This window comes from Delphinus delphis, chromosome 4 (genome assembly GCF_949987515.2).
Source record: "Delphinus delphis chromosome 4, mDelDel1.2, whole genome shotgun sequence".
NCBI classification, from domain to species: Eukaryota; Metazoa; Chordata; class Mammalia; order Artiodactyla; family Delphinidae; genus Delphinus; species Delphinus delphis.
In genome coordinates this window covers 75,927,839-75,947,791 of record NC_082686.1, presented here as the reverse complement: position 1 = coordinate 75,947,791, position 19,953 = coordinate 75,927,839, and the positions used below count along the sequence as shown (strand labels likewise).

At 40.2% G+C, this 19,953-nt stretch overlaps 1 protein-coding gene across 3 annotated transcripts in view; it reads right to left on the bottom strand.

Annotated features, from left to right (window-relative positions):
- Nucleotides 1–19,953, bottom strand: part of FGF12 (fibroblast growth factor 12) — a 554,165-nt gene that overhangs the window by 193,945 nt on the left and 340,267 nt on the right. The gene's annotated exons all lie outside the window — the stretch shown is intronic.

The following is a 19,953-nucleotide window of genomic DNA, read 5'->3' as shown; positions in this document are numbered from 1 at the left end:
ACAAAGTGAATCAGCCATACATATACATATATCCCCATATCTCCTCCCTCTTGCGTCTCCCTCCCACCCTCCCTATCCCATCCCTCTAGGTGGTCACAAAGCACCAAGCTGATCTCCCTGTGCCATGCGGCTGCTTCCCACTAACTATCTACTTTCCATTTGGTAGTGTATATATGTCCATGCTACTCTCTCACTTCGTCCCAGCTTACCCTTCCCCCTCCCGGTGTCCTCAAGTCCATTCTCTACGTCTGCGTCTTTATTTCTGTCCTGCCCCTAGATTCTTCAGAACCTTTTTTTTTTTTTTTTTAGATTCCATATATATATATGTTAGCATACGGTATTCGTTTTTCTCTTTCTGACTTACTTCACTCTGTATGACAGACTCTAGGTCCATCCACCTCACTCCAAATAACTCAATTTTGTTTCTTTTTATGGCTGAGTAATATTCCATTGTGTATATGTGCCACATCTTCTTTATCCATTCATCTGTTGATGGACACTTAGGTTGCTTCCATGTCCTGGCTATTGTAAATAGTGCTGCAATGAACATTGTGTTACATGACTCTTTTTGAATTATAGTTTTCTCAGGGTATATGCCCAGTAGTGGGATTGCTGGGTCGTATGGTAGTTCTATTTTTAGTTTTTTAAGGAACCTCCATACTGTTCTCCACAGTGGCTGTATCAATTTACATTCCCACCAACAGTGCAAGAGGGTTCCCTTTTCTCCACACCCTCTCCAGCATTTATTGTTTGTAGATTTTTTGATGATGGCCATTCTGACCGATACATCACCACCATCTTTGTCTCTACTTCAGTTTTGGGCAAAAATTAGACTACTCTAGCACATTTATAGCCTATTTCATAAAAATTAGTAGAAAAAGAAAAATGCTGCTTCTGGTGATAAAAATTGAGGCAAGGATAGAAATCATATGACTGGTGAAGTAGCTATGTGTTATCCTCAAAAGGACAATCAATGAATTTCAACTGACAGTGTCATTCCTTCACCAATTTATTAAATCAATATTTACTCAGAACCTCTTTTATTGGGCAGGCAATATGCTAAGTACTGTGTGTTAAACTAAACACACTTATTGATGTTTGCATCTAGATAAGAGTTCTAGATAAGGATTCAATGCAATAAACTCTTTGGGAATGGATCTGCTCCCTATGACATATGTCTTTTGCACATATGACTAGATCACACATACTTGGGAGTTTGAGGCAATGCCTATATAAACATGTCTTCTTCAAAGCAGTCCTAAGAAGAAGAAAAGTTGCCAAGAAAACTGGTAATGAGGAAGTAGGGTATTAAAAAAAGAACTAAACTGGAAATTAGGCATTCTGATTAATAACTATGTATTATTACTGTGGTTACATAAATTCAGTGTATTTATAATTTGAGTACCTTTGACTTAAAGTCTCTTTGATCTGAGAATCTTCTCCTCTAAGTAGTGCCAGAAATCAAGGCATGGATTCATTCTCAATGTGTTGTCTCCATGCCCCTGACCCCCAAGGGACATGTCAGAGAAGCATGTAGCTAGTTAACCACACTGCAAAAAAATATCCTGTACCCCTACCATCTGTTAAGCCCTACCAACCTTCCCAGGCTTAGTTCCAGATCACCTTCTCAGGAAGACTTGGCTATCATAAGTGTGGGTCACTTTTATAATTAGGAGAAATAAAAGAATGTGTGAGCCTCTGCCACAAGGCTAAGTGGTTGACAGGCAGATGCTAATGTGGTACGTTCAGCTCTAGATGTGCAATCAGGAGACCCAGCTTTGAACCACAGTTGCTGTGGGGTCCTGAGCAAGTCACTTAGTATCTGAGGCTGTTTTCCTATCTGTGTAATGGGAAAAAATAATTTCTACGCTAACTATAATAATTTAGAATTTCAGATGAATAAATAAATGTGATAATATGAAATAAAAAAACCATAAAAATATAAATCCTAATTAAGGTCTAATTTTTCAACCCTGAAAATTGAGGAAACAGTGTAAGTAAACCAAAGGAAGTATTTTACAAATAGACTTTGCTGATTCATGTTTTAGTAAAATATTGAGCTTGTAAAGTCACTAAAGTAACCAAAAGATTAAGAGTAGAGGATAGCAAAGGATAGAAGGAAGGAAAGGAACAACTGTCATATAATTCATACTTTATCTCTAATAAACTTGATAAGGTCACTTTAAGAAGTCATGTTTTGATAGGTAATGAGATGCATGGCAGCTGAATCATTAAAGCCTGAAAATGATTGTTTGGTTTTTTTTTCACGCTCCACTTTCTGTAGCTGTAATTAAACACTCCTTTTGCTACGGTGAAGCTATCCCCCTGTTGGGACCCTGGGAATTCAGGTTGGTAACTCCTGTTCAAGATAATGAGCATACGGCTGTTCACCAAGCCCCACCACCCAAGCGCAGTGCAGAACAAGCTCAGAGTCTGAGTTTTAATTATGTGATGATCTATGAAAGTGAATGTTTTACACTATAGCTGTTTCAAAGGAGCCCTGACCATCTATTAAACAAACGCCCTGAACCTAGGATGTGTCATGGAAAGCAGTATAGCCTGCCTGACAGGACTATACCTTTATTATTATCAAATCCTATCAGCCTTTCCAGGCTCAGCTCTAGATCACCTCCACCAGGAAGGCTTGTCTATCATAAGGGAGGATCACTTTTATAATTGGGGGGAAAAAAAATGTTTTGTTGTATTTTAAAGAAAGGGGTTTAAAAAAAATGAGACCACTTTCTGGGATATCTAGCATCCTGAGTGCATTCAACAAAACACGCTTTTTATTTTTCAGACCATGCTTAGGCATCTAACAGATTAATAAAACCTGTGCTGTCCTCAGGGAGCACCCAGTCTAATGCATGAAACATATGTATACATAGTGGGAGATAGCTGTTAAATGATGAATGGAAGCAAAGTGACGTGATGTCACAAGGAGCAAAGGGACGAATTCTGTCTCGAAGTTAGATGAAGGCACCTCACCTGTCACTTGAGGAGTGAATAGCATTTTCATAGGCAAAGAAACCAGAGGAAGGCCATTCCAGAAAAACAATGGATGAAGGAGAAAACAGCATGGCAGACTTTGGGAATGATGCAGAATCTGGTATAGGCATAATTTACAGCAGAGTTTTGCAAATGCTGACACACAGGTAAGTGCCTATTCTCAACAAATGTTCACAGGTAAACAGTGAAGTAAGAAAAATATGGCCAACAGAGTAAGTTTTTTATTAAGCTAATTTTATTTTCAATTTATATGACTCTCCTTGATTCGAAGATTATGTTTTTCCATTATTTTTTCATTTTTTTATGAGGCAATGGCTATATTATTTGATGATGGTAAGACATTGGTTTAGTTTGTTCCCTTCTGTACTCTAAAGTAGTAGAGCAAATACTGCTAGATTTTCTCTAAAATCCATTTCCTCTTTTTCCTGGGCACCCAGCTAGACCATATGTCCTAGCCTCCCTTGCAGTTAGGTTTGGCAGATGAATGAGTGTCATATGGAATGTTAAGTGGAAGTGATGTGTGCCATTTTCAGGCCAAGGCTTTTAAAAGCAAACATTATCCTCCACATTTTCTCTTCCTTAACGCTGGCTGGATTTAGATGATAAAGCCCTAGGAGATGTCAACAAAATAGGAGAATTCTGGTGGAAGAAAAGACAACAGCCATCAGAAATACCCACCTTGGACAGTTAGGTGAATAAGATCTAGCAGTGGTTGTACATAGTGACATCCTTCCTAAGAGAATATGAAAAGGGGGTACAGGGGTGGAGAGTAACTTCACAGTGCAGAAACCTGATAAGAAAAATGCTACCTGAGCCGGGGGTCAAGGTTAAGGTCCACAGTCATAAATCATGCTGATAGCCTTGATATCTTTGATATGCTGTAATGAGAATGACACTTTACCTCTGTGATCTTCCTCCCCAAAACCCATAACCCCAGTCTAATCATCAGAAAAACATCAAACAAATCTCAACTATAGAACATTCTACAAAACAACTGACTAGTACCCCTCGAAACTGTCAAAAATTCAAAAAAATCCTGAGAAAATGTCATAGCCAAGAGGAGCCTAAGGACATAAGACAACTAAATGTAATGCACCTTAGATGGGCCCCTGGAACTGAAAAAGGACATGAGGTAAAAAGCTGAGGACATCTGAATAAAGTACGGACTTTAATTATTCATAAGGTATCAATACTGATTCACTAATTGTCACAAACATACCAAACGAATGTAAGATGTTCATATGGGAAACTGGGTGTAGGCTTCACTTTTCTGTAAATGTAAAACCATTTTCAAATAAAAAGTTGATTAAAAATAATAATTAGAGCCACAAAAGCAAGTAAGAAATTTTACCTTCAAAGAGGTTGGTGAGAGAGAAGGTAAAGCATAGGAACTCACGTTCAGCACCGCTTCCCTTCAGGATGACGTGGCAATTTCCGCAGAAGGTTTGACTTCAAAGCCACTCAGAAAAGCTGAGACCTGAAGGAATTACCTAGACATTCCTGCTGCCTTAAAGTGTACTGCCTTAAAGTGTAGTGCTTACCTAGGTACACGCTGGAAACCAGAACACAGACAGAGCCAAGGAAGCCTAATCACACATCTCAAAATGAATACTAGATTGTAGAAAACAGAGTGAATTTTAGAATTGGAAAGGAACTCAGAATCCAATACCTTCCTGCATCAAAATACCTTCCTTCATCAAGTTCAAAGATAAAAAAGAAAAACTGAGCCTCAGAGGGAAAATGTCTTGTCCAAGGTCATCCAGCCAACACACGGATGAGTTAGGAAAAGACTCGTCTCTGATATACTGAATGAACACTGTCCTTTCCTTCCCAAAGAGCAGCCAAGACATAATCTGTGTATATCTTGTGCAAGCTGCAGGACCGGGGGGCAAGAAGCTAGAGAAGACATGACAAGGAGAGGCAGGAGCACCTAGCTGTGCATCAGTTACTGAAGTGGAGTGACAAAGGAAAGGAGTCCTAGGAAACCGTGCAAGAAATATGTATTTAATATCGACATATTTTATACACATGCATATATATATGAGATACTACAATTGCACTGTGTTTATCTAGGGCCACCCTATTCAACATTTGCACCTAAACTTACAGAAAGTGCCCCCATGTAAACTCCAATCTAAAATGAAAAATATAGGGCTTTCCTGGTGGCGCAGTGGTTGAGAGTCCTCCTGCCAATGCAGGGGACACGGGTTCGTGCCCCGGTCCGGGAAGATCCCACATGCCACGGAGCAGCTGGGCCCGTGAGCCATGGCCGCTGAGCCTGCGCGTCCGGAGCCTGTGCTCCGCAATGGGAGAGGCCACAACAGTGAGACGCCCGTGTACCGCAAAAAAAAAAAAAAAAAAAAAAAAAAAAAAATATATATATATATATATATATATATATATATGATCCAAACTTTATTATGAGCTATATCCAGAGAATTAATAGTATTTATTATAATAACAATGGCTGTATTATGAACCCATCTACTTTGTACCAGGCACTCCCCCAATGATTTCACTACAGTCGTATCTGGTATTCACAACAACTTAATGTGTAAGGTACTTTTCCTCATTTGTCAGGTGAGATTATCGAGATTCAGAGAAGCTACATCACTTACCCTATAGCTTACGGGACTAGTAAGTGAAGAGGCAGTCTAGCGTAACATTCTATGGTCCCAGCTGTTCGCCAGCACTGTTCAGTCACTTTAAGAAAGACACCGGCAAAACTGGAACATGTCCAGAGGAAGAGGAGCAAAATAAAGAGGGTGGTACAAAGGACTGTCATAGGAAGAATGGCTGAACGGACAGTCGATATGCAGCCTGGAGAAAGGAGGATGCAGGGGACGTGAGAGCTGTCCCCACTTTCTTGAGATTAGAAGTAAGAAGACAGAAGAGGAGACAGAAGCAAGAAGAGGCCAATTTGTTCTAGTAGCTCCACAGGGATAGAACTAGGGCCGATGGCTGAACGCTACAGGGAGGCAGGTAAAAATGAACTTTCTGTAAACTGTATCCAAAAAGAAAACAGGCTGCCTAAGGAAAGAGTGAGTTCTCCATCACTGGACAGAAGCAAACAGAGAGAAGCGGAAAAAACTACAGGTCAGGACAGCTATGAAGGACACAGATATCTCTGAAAGCAAAGGCATTCTGCATGGCAATGCAAGGTTCTTTCTAGCCCTGAGGTCCTGGAAAGCTTTGAGATAAGCCAGATGGCCGTTAAATACAAGTTCACGTTTCTGTTTCTTAGTGTGTGCTTAGGACAGGGAATTGAAAAGACTGTTTAGCAGGCATCCTGCAAAAGGAGAGTACTTTGTAAAAGTTAAGCATGCATTGTGTAGTAATTTGATGGGGCTTTTTAATCAGTTTCTGTGAGCTTACAAACCAGACCCTTGGTATCAAGGTTTAATGTTGCCCACTTAAAGGAACGGAGATCGAAGAGGCTGTTAAACTGTGATTCTTGTCAAGTGCTTCTGGGCTTCATACCACTGCAGATTTAAAATTAGATTGTCAGGGTAGGAGACTGTTCATCAACAGATATATTTATGATAATCACAGCTAAAGGGTATAGACTAGGGCACATTTACATACCATAAATCAAAGCCCCAGACAAATGGGAAAAGGATACAGTAACACAGGTGAAAGAGGATAGAACTTATCTGGACTTTTGAACACTCTGCAGAAATGACAATCACACTAAACTGGGGGAATTCATTAAAAATACTTGTTGTTTAGTAAAAGAGACACAGACCTGAGACCCCACATTCACTCGGGGGACTGTAGCGAATAAGGCGGAGATGTGACATCATGGCCTAGCAGAATCTGTCTGCTCTATGGGGTAAAGATTACCACGTCCTGGGCTTCCCTGGTGGCGCAGTGGTTGAGAGTCCACCTGCCGATGCAGGGGACACAGGTTCGTGCCCCGGTCCGGGAAGATCCCACATGCCGCGGAGCGGCTGGTCCCGTGAGCCATGGCCGCTGAGCCTGCGCGTCCAGAGCCTGTGCTCTGCAACAGGAGAGGCCACAACAGTGAGAGGCCCGCGCGTACCGGCAAAAAAAAAAAAAAAATGATTACCACGTCCTGTCGTGAGTCCTCAGTCTTCCCATAGGTCAAGTGAAGGTGATGGTGCCCTCAGCAGTTACCCATCTAAGGGACATGGAAATCCCTGTGAAGCACTAATAATGGCAAAAGGATTCTGCATCTATAAGCGGAGATCTATTTTCTCAATCAGCAGATACTGGTAGCACGTTTTATTAAAAAATCAAGTATTTACCGAGCACCAGACTTTCTGGTGGGTATTCTAGGTAGAGGGGAGAACCAGTGATATGCTCATAAAACAGCTCTTTTTTAAAAAATGCCCCAAACCTGATTTCCATGGGACTGATTTCCACAGGGTAAATCTTCCCATCATGGCTGATTTAAAACTATCATTTGACCTCAGTGGATGCAGAGCTGGAGCAGAAGAAATGAGCATCCCAGGCTCCAGGATCCAGCACAGCACTGAATACAACAGAGAACAAGCCATGAAGCTTACATTCCAGCAGGAAAGACAAGAAGTAAACAAACAGTTCATACATAAGAGTTTTCGTATAGGTGCCATGATGAAAATGAAAGCGATGAAAAAGGATGGAGGGTCCAGGGGATGGATGTGTTGTGAACAGCGTGGTTAGAAGTGGACTTCACCAAGACCTGATGAAGAGCCGTGGAGTAATAGCTAAGAGCATCGGAAACAGGGACTAGCAGATGCAAAGTAATCCTAATGCTTGAAAAGACTGGGAACCAGCAGACGAGAGGCTCTCTGAAGATCCTCCTCTCGACCAGGAGTTGGCAAACTACAGTCCTGTCGCTGCCAATTCTGTAAATAAAGTTTTATTGGAACACAGCCTGTGCGCCTTCATTCACACATTTGCCCCTGGCTACTTTTGTGCTACAACAACAGAGATGAGTAGTTGCAATGGAGACCCTACAGCCTGAAAAGCCTGAAATATTTACTAACAGGCCCTTTCCAGAAAAAGCTGGCCATCTCTTGCTCTAGACCCTTGCCGATGTAGTTCCCTCTGCCTGAAACGCATATCCCATGCCCTGCCTTCTCTCTGCCCAGAATTCCTCCTCAGTCTTCCAGGTTCAGCTGTCTTCCACCGGGCCTTCCCTAACACCCTGAGGCTAAATTAATCACTCCCTCTGCACAGCTCCCTCAGGCACAGGCTAGGAGAGGACTCCCTACACTGTTACAGCTGTTTGCATATGATCTGTCTCTGCTGAACTAGGTACAGCTCCTCAAGGGCAAGGACCTTGAATGATTCATGACCCTGTCCCAGTACGTAGCACAGTGCCAGGCACCGGGTAGGTGAGAGGTATGTGTATGTGGATAGAAAGGAGATAAGTTATATCTGGGATTTTCCACTGTGACCCGTGACTTTTAGAGGAGCTCCTCATTTGTAAGAAAGATGTTTATAGCCTTTGAATATCATGCCTCCAGCCTTCAGTGCCTTTCTTTCCATTTTCAGTCTCGACTCAGCCCCTCCACATTGAACACAGTTGACAAGCACAGCGGCATTCTCCATAAACTGAACAGTCTCCAAAGCCCTGTTCAGCGGGAATCAAGTGACCTTGAGACGGGCAATCCTTAACCTTCATGCTGCCTCAAAGCTAAAAGGAAAGAAGGACACGCTTTTTCCAGAATATCCTCTTCACTAAACCAGTCTGAGCTGGGGGAGGCGGGAGAAGCAGGGCAGGGAAATGCCCATCAGGATGGGGTTTCTGTGCTGAGCCAATTTTATTCCTCATACCATTAACCCCCTCCCTCCCAGCTTCCTCTCTATAAGATGCTCATGGGGCTTCCCTGGTGGCGCCGTGGTTGCGAGTCCGCCTGCCAATGCAGGGGACATGGGTTCGTGTCCCGGTCCGGGAAGATCCCACATGCCGCGGAGCGGCTGGGCCCGTGAGCCATGGCCGCTGAGTCTGCGTGTCCGGAGCCTGTGCTCCGCAATGGGTGAGGCCACAACAGTGAGAGGCCCATGTACCGCAAAAAAAAACCCAAAAAACAAACCAAAAAAAAAGATGCTCATGAAAATTTAAAATAACTCAACTACCATTTACTGACTTCCAACGTGTACTAGGTGCTGGGTACAAAGCTGAGTAAGATGCAATTCCTGCCTTGAAGGCACCCATGGCCTCCTCACTGAGAGGCACACACAACTAACCATACCCAGTGAACATGGAAAGTGCTTTCCTAGAGGAACAAACAAAATGCCATGGAATCACAGAGCACGGGTGCTAACTTTACCTGGGATGATGACTTCTGGGACAAGAAGCAGTTAAGAAAGGCTTCAAAGATGAAGCAACATTTTAGACTTGGCCTTGAACAGGCAGGGCAGTTGTGCTTTGAGCAGCATAAGCAGGAGGGGCAGCCCCATGGGGCACACAAACAGCATGTTCAGAGACTGGGCAAGCACACTGGCATGGCCAGGGTGTGGGGAAATAAGAGGGTGCACGCAGTGGCTGGAGGTGACAGCAGAAGGGAAATATGGTCCCAGGACACTTGAGGTTCTTTAAGCAAAGCTAATAAAGTTTACCTTTTTTTTTTTTTTTTTTTTTTTTTTTGCGGTACGCGGGCCTCTCACTGTTGTGGCCTCTCCCGTTGCGGAGCACAGGCTCCGGACGTGCAGGCTCAGCGGCCATGGCTTACGGGCCCAGCCACTCCGCAGCATGTGGGATCTTCCCGGACTGGGGCACAAACCCGTGTCCCCTGCATCGGCAGGTGGACTCTCAACCACTGCGCCACCAGGGAAGCCCCTAAAGTTTACCTTTTAAACCAATGATCTCCAAACTCTTTTGAGCATACATCTCCATCTGTTAAATCTACAGCCTCCATATGAAATGGAGCAGGACACTCTTGAGGCCTTCCCAGGACAGAACCCCACCCTCCCATGTCCTCTGCCTTGTCTGTAGAAAAATTTAGTCAAAGAAGAAATGTAATCAGAGAAATGAGAAAATATAGAAACAAAGGAAAAGCAGTCAAACAAGACCAAATAATAATAGCTTAGTCATTAAATAAAGTCAAGGACTTTTAGTTTCTCCTCAAGGGCTACAGATAGTACTCTGAGCCATATCCTGTGAGCTGTTTTGTAGAGACTGAAACTCCCACCAGGTGGAACAAGTTAACTGCATGATGACCAGACTGTAGCCATGACATAAGCTGCCACCATTCCGAGAACTGGCCTCAAAGAAATGGGAAAAAAACAACCCTGGAACTGAAGGCACCTGGGACTGAACTCAAACCAACCCTGGAACTGAACTTAAAACAATCAAGATGACACTGATCAGACCACCACATGACTAACTTCAAGACGATTGTCAGAGCTGTGTCTTTTCTACATGTAGCTCCCTCCCTCTGCCCATACACCCCTGAATCTCCCCTTTAAAAGCTCTTGCCTACTGATTGTCAGGGGGCAGTTGGCCTTTGGACATGAGCCTGCCCTCTCCCCCAGTTGCCAGCCTCTGAAATAAAGCAAACTTTCCAAACAAACTTATGGTTACCGAAAGGGAAACGTTGCGGGGAGGGATAAACCAGGAGCTTGGTATTAACATACATAAACTACTATAAGATAGATAACCAACAAGGACCTAATGTATAACACAGAATATCACTCAATATTCTGTAATAACCTGTATGGGGAAAGAATCTGAAAAAGAACGGATATATGTATATGTATAACTGAGTCACTTTGCTGTACACCTGAAACTAACATCACATTGTAAATCAACTCTACTCCAATAAAATTTAAAAAAAAAAAGAAAATCCAAACTTACAAATAAGATTTAAAAAAAAAAGAAAGCAAACTTTCCTTTCCACCAACCTTGCGTCTCACATATTGGCTTTCAAGCAGCAAGGAGGCAGACCTGAATTTTGGTAACACATGTATGTGTATTTATTATTTATAAACTACATGCAGGTAATTTATAAATACCATATATTATGCATATATTGTAAATGAAAGTTCAAATGTTTAAAAAGGACCAATACTAAACCCACACAAAAATTAAAATACCCACATGACAAAAGTTTGTCTTGCCCCGCTCACTTCAGAGAAGAGAAGCATTAGGGACCACTGCATCAGACGATAGGGAAACTGAAGGATTTTAAGCCTGGGGATAAATTATGAGGGCAGTATTTTAGAAAGCCATACTGGGGAACAATAGAGAAGGATGACTTAGGGTGGGTGGTGCTGTGGTTGTGGAAGCCACATAGGAAGCTGTGACATATAATAAGGCCTTAGGTAGGCAGTGGCAATGAGGATGGAGAGAAGACATCAGCCTGAGGACTGGTGCTTGGTGGGACCTGGTAGGTGACAGGACGTGTAGAGTCTCTTCAGCTCTGGAAAAAATGTGTGACCTCTCCTTCCCTAAATCCAAGTCTATCATTAGGCTTCTAAGAAAGCCCTGTGTCAGTGTAGAATATCATGGAAAATGAGGGTGGAAAAAGCTTAATGTGAGCATTCCTAGGAAGCCAAATGACTTCTTTGCCTTTCTAAGGATTTCCGTTCATGAAGGGGAGTTTGATTCTGGTCAACCTCACTGAGTCACAGCCCCTTGGTTTTTCTCAGACTGTCATCCAAGAAATGGACCTCGTCTTCCAGGCAATTCATGAATGAGCTATGGAGGATGAAAACCACAAGGTATTTCACACTTGAAAATCCTAGAATCTGAAGATTTTAGAACCAGAAAAGCCCTTCAGGATGATCTAATTCTACAGATGAAGAAGCAGAACACCAGAGAGAGGGGAAACCCATGAAAGCATGTCTTCCAATCCCTGGAGTCGGGGCTCTTTAATACATCATGATCCTTCTGTGCTGCACCCCTTTAAATGAAAACCATTTTTCATCCTCTCACAGGTATCCTGGCTTTATCCCAAATGAGCTGTGTGGTATCCAGAAAGCTATTTCATTTCTTTATACACAGGTATACTTTGCTTCTTGTGAAACTGTTTGAATGACTAGGACCTGCTTCTGAAGGCTGTTCTAAGGAATTAAGAATACACATTACACCAGTGGGATGGGGGGTAATATAGGGGTGTGGAATGGGAGGCACAAACTACTGGGTATAAGATAGACTTAAGGACATATTGTACAACGCGGGGAATAGAGCTAATATTTTGTAATAACTGTAAATAGAAAGTAACCTTTAAAAATAGTATAAAAATTTTTTTAAATTGTTTTTTAAAGAATACACATTGTAGCATGTTCTATAACCAGCAAGTGGCCTTGCTTGTGGGGTAGATTAACTTTCTGATAGAATTTATGTGGTTTGGAAGACTCATGGTTAGGAGCAGTAGCCATGGGCAAATTCTCCTGAGTTTTTTTTTGTTTTAGTTTTTGTTTTTTTGTGGTACGTGGGCCTCTCACTGTTGTGGCCTCTCCCGTTGCGGAGCACAGGCTCCGGACGCGCAGGCTCAGCGGCCATGGCTCACGGGCCCAGCCGCTCCACGGCATGTGGGATCTTCCCGGACCGGGGCACGAACCCGTGTCCCCTGCATCGGCAGGCGGACTCTCAACCACTGCGCCACCAGGGAAGCCCTCTCCTGAGTTTTATTCACAGATAACATTTGTCAAGTATATACCACATACCAAGTGCTTTACGTGGATTATCCCTTTAAATTGTCACAGAAATAACTGAAGGCAGACATTGGGCGTTTTTTTATAGATTAGGAAACTGAGGCTTACAGAGGTTAAGTCACTTGCTCTAAATCACAGAGGTAATAAATGCCAGAACCAGGTGTTGAAGCCAGAACTCTTTGCTCTTTACACCTTCTCATTGCTAACCATCAGTTGCTTCTTGAAGAAATCTAACATGCTGATACTTCTCTCTTCTTCCTTTATGGTGATCAGCCCACAAAAATGGTAGAAACCTATGAAGCAAGGGACCTAGAATAAACAGCAAACACTAAGCTGGAGTTAAAAGCTTTTGGCCTCCCGGTACAAAAGTGGGAGAAAACTATAGACACCTCCATTCATCCAAATAGTCTTCTATAATAACAGCATCCTCACTTGGCATAGAAAAAAATCTTCTCAGTTAGTCTTAAGGCCTCTTTTTCATAGACACATCTTTTGGCACCAGAAATAAATGAACAGGACAGCACAGGCATGACAGTTCCCTGACATCAGAGAAACTGCAGGATGTTGGACTTGTCCTAAAACTGTCCTGTGTCTCAGAGGAAATCTTTTCATCCAAATTGGCAAGCCTGGGGAATTCCCTCATACACCACAAATCTAAATTATCTGCAGGTAAAATGCCATTGTTGTAAAATGTGATCTTCTGTCATCTTTTTTATAGCATCCACCAAGAAAAATCTGCAGAGTCAACCAGAGTGAGTTGAAGAGGTAATAATACTTTCTGCAAACAAGCAGTTTAGAGCTCCAACAGCACATCAATCAGCTTCGACTCTGCTGCAAGCTCAGGCCAGGCAGGATGGTGCAATGGGAAGTATGCGCCAGGGGTCTGTTCCCAGCAGCTGGCTACTCTCCATCCCCACCGTCACCACCTTGGTGGAGGCCATCACAGCTCCCAGCTAGATTCCTCCAACACTCACTTAACACTCTTACCCTATTTCCCTTCCAAACCACACTACGGTGGAGGTAATATTTTACAGCATAAATTGGATCATGTCACTCTCCTGCTTAAACCCTTTAATAGCTTCCATTTCATTTACAGTAAAATGTCAAACCCTTAGCATGGCCTGGAGAGCTTTGCACCATGTGGCTCCTTGTTTACCATTCCATCACCATCTCAATTTACTCTCTCCCTGGCTCACCAAGCTCTAGCTAGGCACACACGCCTTTCTCTTCAGATCGAAGGATCTTTGCACATGCATTTCCCTCTGCCTGGATTGATTTCGTCCTAAGAGAAATACAAGTTTTAGCTTAAATGTCACTCCACAGAGGTCTTGTCTAGGCTCCCCATCTAAGTCTGCCTTCATATTCAGATTCAGATTCTCTATCAACACACTATGTTTTCCCCCTTCCTAACATATATCCCAATTTGTAATTAGATATCTATTTTTCTTTACTTCCTTAATATTTATTTCCTCCTCTAGACTGTAGCACCCATGAGGGTGAGGCCATGTTAGTTTTAGCCATCGTAATATGCCCAGTATTTATTTAGCATAGTGCCACCAACACAACGTAGGAAGCCAACACATATTTGTTCAACGTGCTGGTTTCCTCTCTCTAGGCTTCAGGTTTCATATATAAAATGACGGCTTTGAACAATTCAGTGGCTAGAAGTTTAGGATCCCAGAAACGTAAGGGACTCACAAGTAGAAATAGATACAAGTTGTTTGCAATGAAGTAAAACTGAAAATGGAGAAAGTATTTTTAATAGATTTTAGAGAGATTACATCTCTCACCACCGTATATTAATAATGATTGCTAAAATTCCATTTAAAATATAATTACACAAGGCATAATAATGCAATTAAATTATTACCTGATATAACCATACACAAAAAAGAAGTAGAAATAGTTATCAAATGTGGTTGGTATACTTGTGATGTAAATATGGATTGCACGCTATACCTCAAATTCAATTTGGAGGCTCTTGGGGACAACTTGAAAGCAACTGAAACAGGTACAAGGAATTGTCACTGTGACTGATTATGAGGGGCCATTACAAACGCATAGATGAAAAATTCCCTGGACACAGATACGAACCTGTGGTTTCAGACAAGCGTGGCCACTCTAATTCCAAACACCCATGTCCAAAAAAAAAAAAAAAAAAAGCCTGCCTGACTCTCTCCTGGCCAACGCCAAGAAGCATACTTCAGGGTTCAGTACCGCAGGGATTGATCTATCCATAGCTAATGATTCCCCCAAACTTTGCAGAGGAGGTCAGCTTGACTTTAATACCCATCACTTATTTTTAAAATTGTCAATGGTTCCCCATAGGTATATGACACATTCTAGTAACAAAAGGCATGATTTGTCAACAAATAAAATTTTAAATTGTCATATGTTCGTTTGGAAAAACAAATAAACATTAAAGCATACATTAAATTTTACCTATGTGTTACAGAACCAAAAATTCATTTTCTTTTACAGAAAAAAAATTCATTTTTTGTGTGATGCTTCAAAATCCTGCAGTTTGTTCTATAAAAAACTGGCTTAATTTTAGAATTTCTGTGTTTTGTTTCTAAATGACAAGTTAGGAGAATAAATGTGAAGCTCTTTGCAAGTATCCACATAAAACCCATTCTGCATGTGGATCATCTTTATTGTCATAAATGGGAAACCAAATTAGATAGAATGTTCATGAGATTTTCTCTTTTAACTTTGCATTGAGGCTCTAGAAACTTTTTGATGCGTCATATAAGAATTCTGATCAGTGACTTTAAGTTTCGGTGTAGATTATCTTGATTACAATTTGCAGATTTATTATAATTGTACATGCTCATTAATTCATTTCTTTGAATTCTCTTTTTAACATGAAATAAATATTTCAAACATGTGAAAAATAGAGAGATAGCAATAGCCCTCAACAAGTGTGTAACCATGAACCAGGGACTGTGAAATTCCCACGCAAAGCATTTACTCATTCAACATTTACAACAGCCCTACAAGGTTTTTGTTTGTTTGTTTTTTGTTTGTTTCTTTTTCCTCATTTTACAATGATGAGATTTAGATACAAAGAAGTGAAGTAATTGCCCAAGGTCCCACAATTCATTAAGTAAAAGGACTTTAGGATTTGAGTTCAGGAAGGCTGGCTCCAGAACCCACAGTGCAAGCTACCATTCTCTACTGCCTCTTGAGTATCCATGAACTCAGCATCCACATTTAACAAACACTAACATTTTCCATAATTGCCTCCAATCTTTTTATGTAATTAAAACATTCTAGTCATCTTCTTAATTCCATTCCATTACTTTTCCTGACCAGACCCAACTACATTTCTGAATTTGGTTTATGTGTAGTTTTCTTGTTCATATGTTTGTTCCTTTACTCCCTCTTTATGTATCTCCTAAAAATATGCACTGCTATTTTGTGTATTGTACATTTTTACATAAAAAGTATCATGCCGTACATATCATTCAGCAATCTGATTATCTCTGTCAACATTATATAAGCATTATATGTTTGAATTTTCAATTTTCATCTGATCTTTAATAGATGACTATAATCACTTTTCATTCATTGTCATTTCTGATTTAGTTGTTTTTATTTCTATCATCTTAGTTTGTGTTTTCTATTTACAATGCCTTTCTTTGCTTCTTTACTTATCCTTATGTTCTTTCAGTTGGATTGATTTAGTTTTGTTTGCTCTCTGATTTTCCCCCTTATCTTGATTTGGAAATCACACTCTATTTCTATTAATTTAGTGGTTACACTTACATATTTAACTTTAGCAAAATCCAAGTATAATTGTTATCATTAAGCTCCTACCAAATACTGCAAGCACCTCCTTCAAACTCTGAAATCCTCCCACTCCTATCACTGAATAGAGCTCTAGCTTCTTTTTAAGCCCATGAAAGGCTTGCCACAGGATCTTTTTCAATGATTATGTATTCCATATTTTTTGCTCACCCCTTCTTCCCTCTAGATTCAACCTGCTCTTTGTGAACCAATGAGAATCTATAAATGGTTACATTTCTTAGTTTATACCATTTGTTTCTCTCTCTCTCTTGAATTATAGTTGAATGCATATACTGAATCAAATGATGTTTATTTTCCCTCAGCATTCAGAAAATAATATCCTATTGTCTTCTAGCAACCATTATTGCTGATATGTCTGCAGTAGGTCTACCTATCTATCATTTGTAGTTAAATATTTTTTCTCTGGTCACTTTTAACATATTTTATCTTCATTGTAATATGGTTTTACTACAATTCCAAGTGGGAATTTTTTTAAGAACTTGATGGGATAAGGTCACATGAATTTTTCAGTTCTGAAAATTTTGTTTCAGTCTTTTTAATTTTAGATGATCTAACATTGTCTTTTTATTTTCCAGAACTACTATATCATGCATGTTGGAACTTCTCCTTATATACCCTATATATCTTAAATTCTCATTCAATGTTTTCCACCTCTCTGATTCTGAGTGATTTCTTTGATTTCATTTCCAACTCAAACATTTTCTCTTCTTTTGTGTATAGCTTGCTTTTGAACACATGTATAGACTTTTTTCCTACCATTGCAATTACTATATAATTACATATATATATATATATTTTTTTTTTTTTTTTTTTTTTTTTTTTTTTTGCGGTACGCGGGTGTCTCACTGCTATGGCCTCTCCCTTTGTGGAGCACAGGCTCCGGACATGCAGGCTCAGCGGCCATGGCTCACAGGCCTATCCGTGAGGGATCTTCCCGGCATGTGGGATCTTCCCGGACCGGGGCACGAACCCGTGTCCCCTGCATCGGCAGGCGGACTCTCAACCACTGAGCCACCAGGGAAGCCCTATTTTTATATTTTTACCCTACTTTTTTCCCATACTGTTCTGTTCCTGCTTATAGTTCTGCTTCTTTTAATTATTAAATGTTTAAAATATTCTTAATTTAAAATTTAGTTCAGATTGATCTAGTATCTAGAATTTAGGGATAAGAATTCTTCAATTTGTTGTGTTCTATCCTTGTGTGGTTTCTATTATTTGACAATAAGATTTTCTTCAAAGGGAGTTGTTTTGGGCTTCCTTGGACTGTGAAACCTTCAAGAAGGGTTGACAATGGCCTCCCATAATACTTTGTGGATTTCTAACTACTGTAAGTTTTTATATTAACTTCTCAGACTGGAATTCCTGCTTAACAGGGAGATATTGTTAATATTTTTATGATTTGATTTCAGACCACACCCAGGAAGTGGTCCAGGTCAAAGTTTCTAATTCCTTACAGGCAACACTTTCCACCTGCTCCTTAGGTGGGCATCAAGCTCCTTTCAGTTTTCCTTGGCAGGTGGAAAGTTTTTCTAACTCACCATTTCTCAGGAAGAGCAGTGTCTGTGTTACAGGTCCCTGTCTGCCTAATACAGGCCTGAGGCCTCATCTCCTGTGGCCTGCATGAGGGCTAAACCCAGTGCCCAACTACTGATGGCCATGTCTGTTTCTATAATCCCCCCCTGAAGCACATGAAATCAGTTCCTGTTCATCTCCATGCATATAAATACCCTCTTCATTTCTGGCAGCTGAGGAGTTCCCCTCTTTGGTTTTCAGCTCAACTATGCATTTTAATTTTTGCTGTTGTTGTTATACTCTCTCCAGCAGAACCATCTATTTTTAAATGGAAAGCAGAGTCCTTTTGTAACAGCTCAGATTATAATACTCAGAGTCTTATCATTTCAACATCAATGTTTCCTACACCTGCTATCTTTAACAAATGGTACATTATGGGGATAACATTAAAACTGTGTAATCTTCAGGACAATCACTGTAGTTAGAACTGTGAAGTCAAATAAGAGAAAACCAAGAAACACCTTTAAGGACTAAAGTCACAAGCACACCTATCTTATCCCTTCTGTGTGTCAAACATATTCATTCAGTAATTGAGAGCCTAACAGAGCCAGGAACTAAGCAAGGAGATGGGAGTACAGTGGGGAGCTCATTAATTATATGTTCCCAAACTTTAAATCCTAAAGGAAAAATAATTTTTTAAATCATACATTTGATTGCTTTAAGGAAAATAATACATATAAACAGATATCATTTTTCCTAGAGGACTGCAAACCCCCAGCTGGGAAAACAATTCTTATTCCCCTTCTTTATTTTACAAGTGAGGGAGTAGAGCCCCAGTGCAAGATGACTTTTCTTGTATTATATATTCATCAAAATTCTATCAGAACCCTTTTTCCTAAATATTAAAATCGTTTTTCTAAAAATTCAAAGATATGGACACAACTACTTTGCAGTTAGAAACTGAATAGATAAATCCCTGATTATGGATAAATATAATTTTGGTAAGCTTAAATTCAAGATTTCTAAAAGCAATAGAGAAAGCATTCATTTTTTACATTTTAGCAAAATAGCTCTCTAAGAACATTCTCTGACTGGCATAAGTGTACATTCTAACTTAAGAAAATAATATTTATTTGTTCTTTCTTGCATTTTTAATCTTTCCCCCCACTCTGCAGAATCAGAAACACTTCTTATCTAGCTTCAGTAACTCATACCTACATTTCTCATACAACTATGTAATAAATACATGTGTATATGACCATCCATATTACATGCTAATAAATACAAATTATAACATACATTCTGGAGATAACCTAGGCAAAATGTCAAAAATGTCCCTTTGTACTCCGATATCTGCAGTAAGGACATAAGGAACACTAAAAAACTTTAGCTCTTTTGGGAATATTCAACAAAACAATGAAATTTACGAAGTGTGTACTACCTAGAATGGAACATTTTACACACATAACACATTCATCACACACACACACACACACACACACACAAATAAATAATCATGGATTTTTCTTAAATTTCACATACCTAAGGCCTTATTTACCCAGTTTAACAATACTAGTTTCTAGTCACTACACGTTGGCACCTATATACTCTTAACAGAAGTTAGTAGAAAGAACACTGGACTAGGTGTCAGAGGTTTAAGTTCTAATCCTTGCTCTGCCACTTAGGCAATTCACTTCATTCTTCAGTTTTCTCAGGTAAGATTAAAGGAGTTGGATTGTCAAGATCATTTTTAGATATTTTGTTCTATGGTTTTAAAACAATAACGGTGATAATTATAAGGCTTTTGGCTTATGATTTTATTATGTTTTAGTTATTGGATACCACAAAGTACCAAGATTTGAATAGATTCATACACCACAGTGATGTATAACAATGATCTTTTATAGCACAGTGCTTGGGGAAAAAATAGTCAGAAATTAATAACAATATTTAAATTAAAGGCTGTGCCAGAAATCTGTAAGAACACTAAATCAGTTCCAACTTTAAGCAATAATA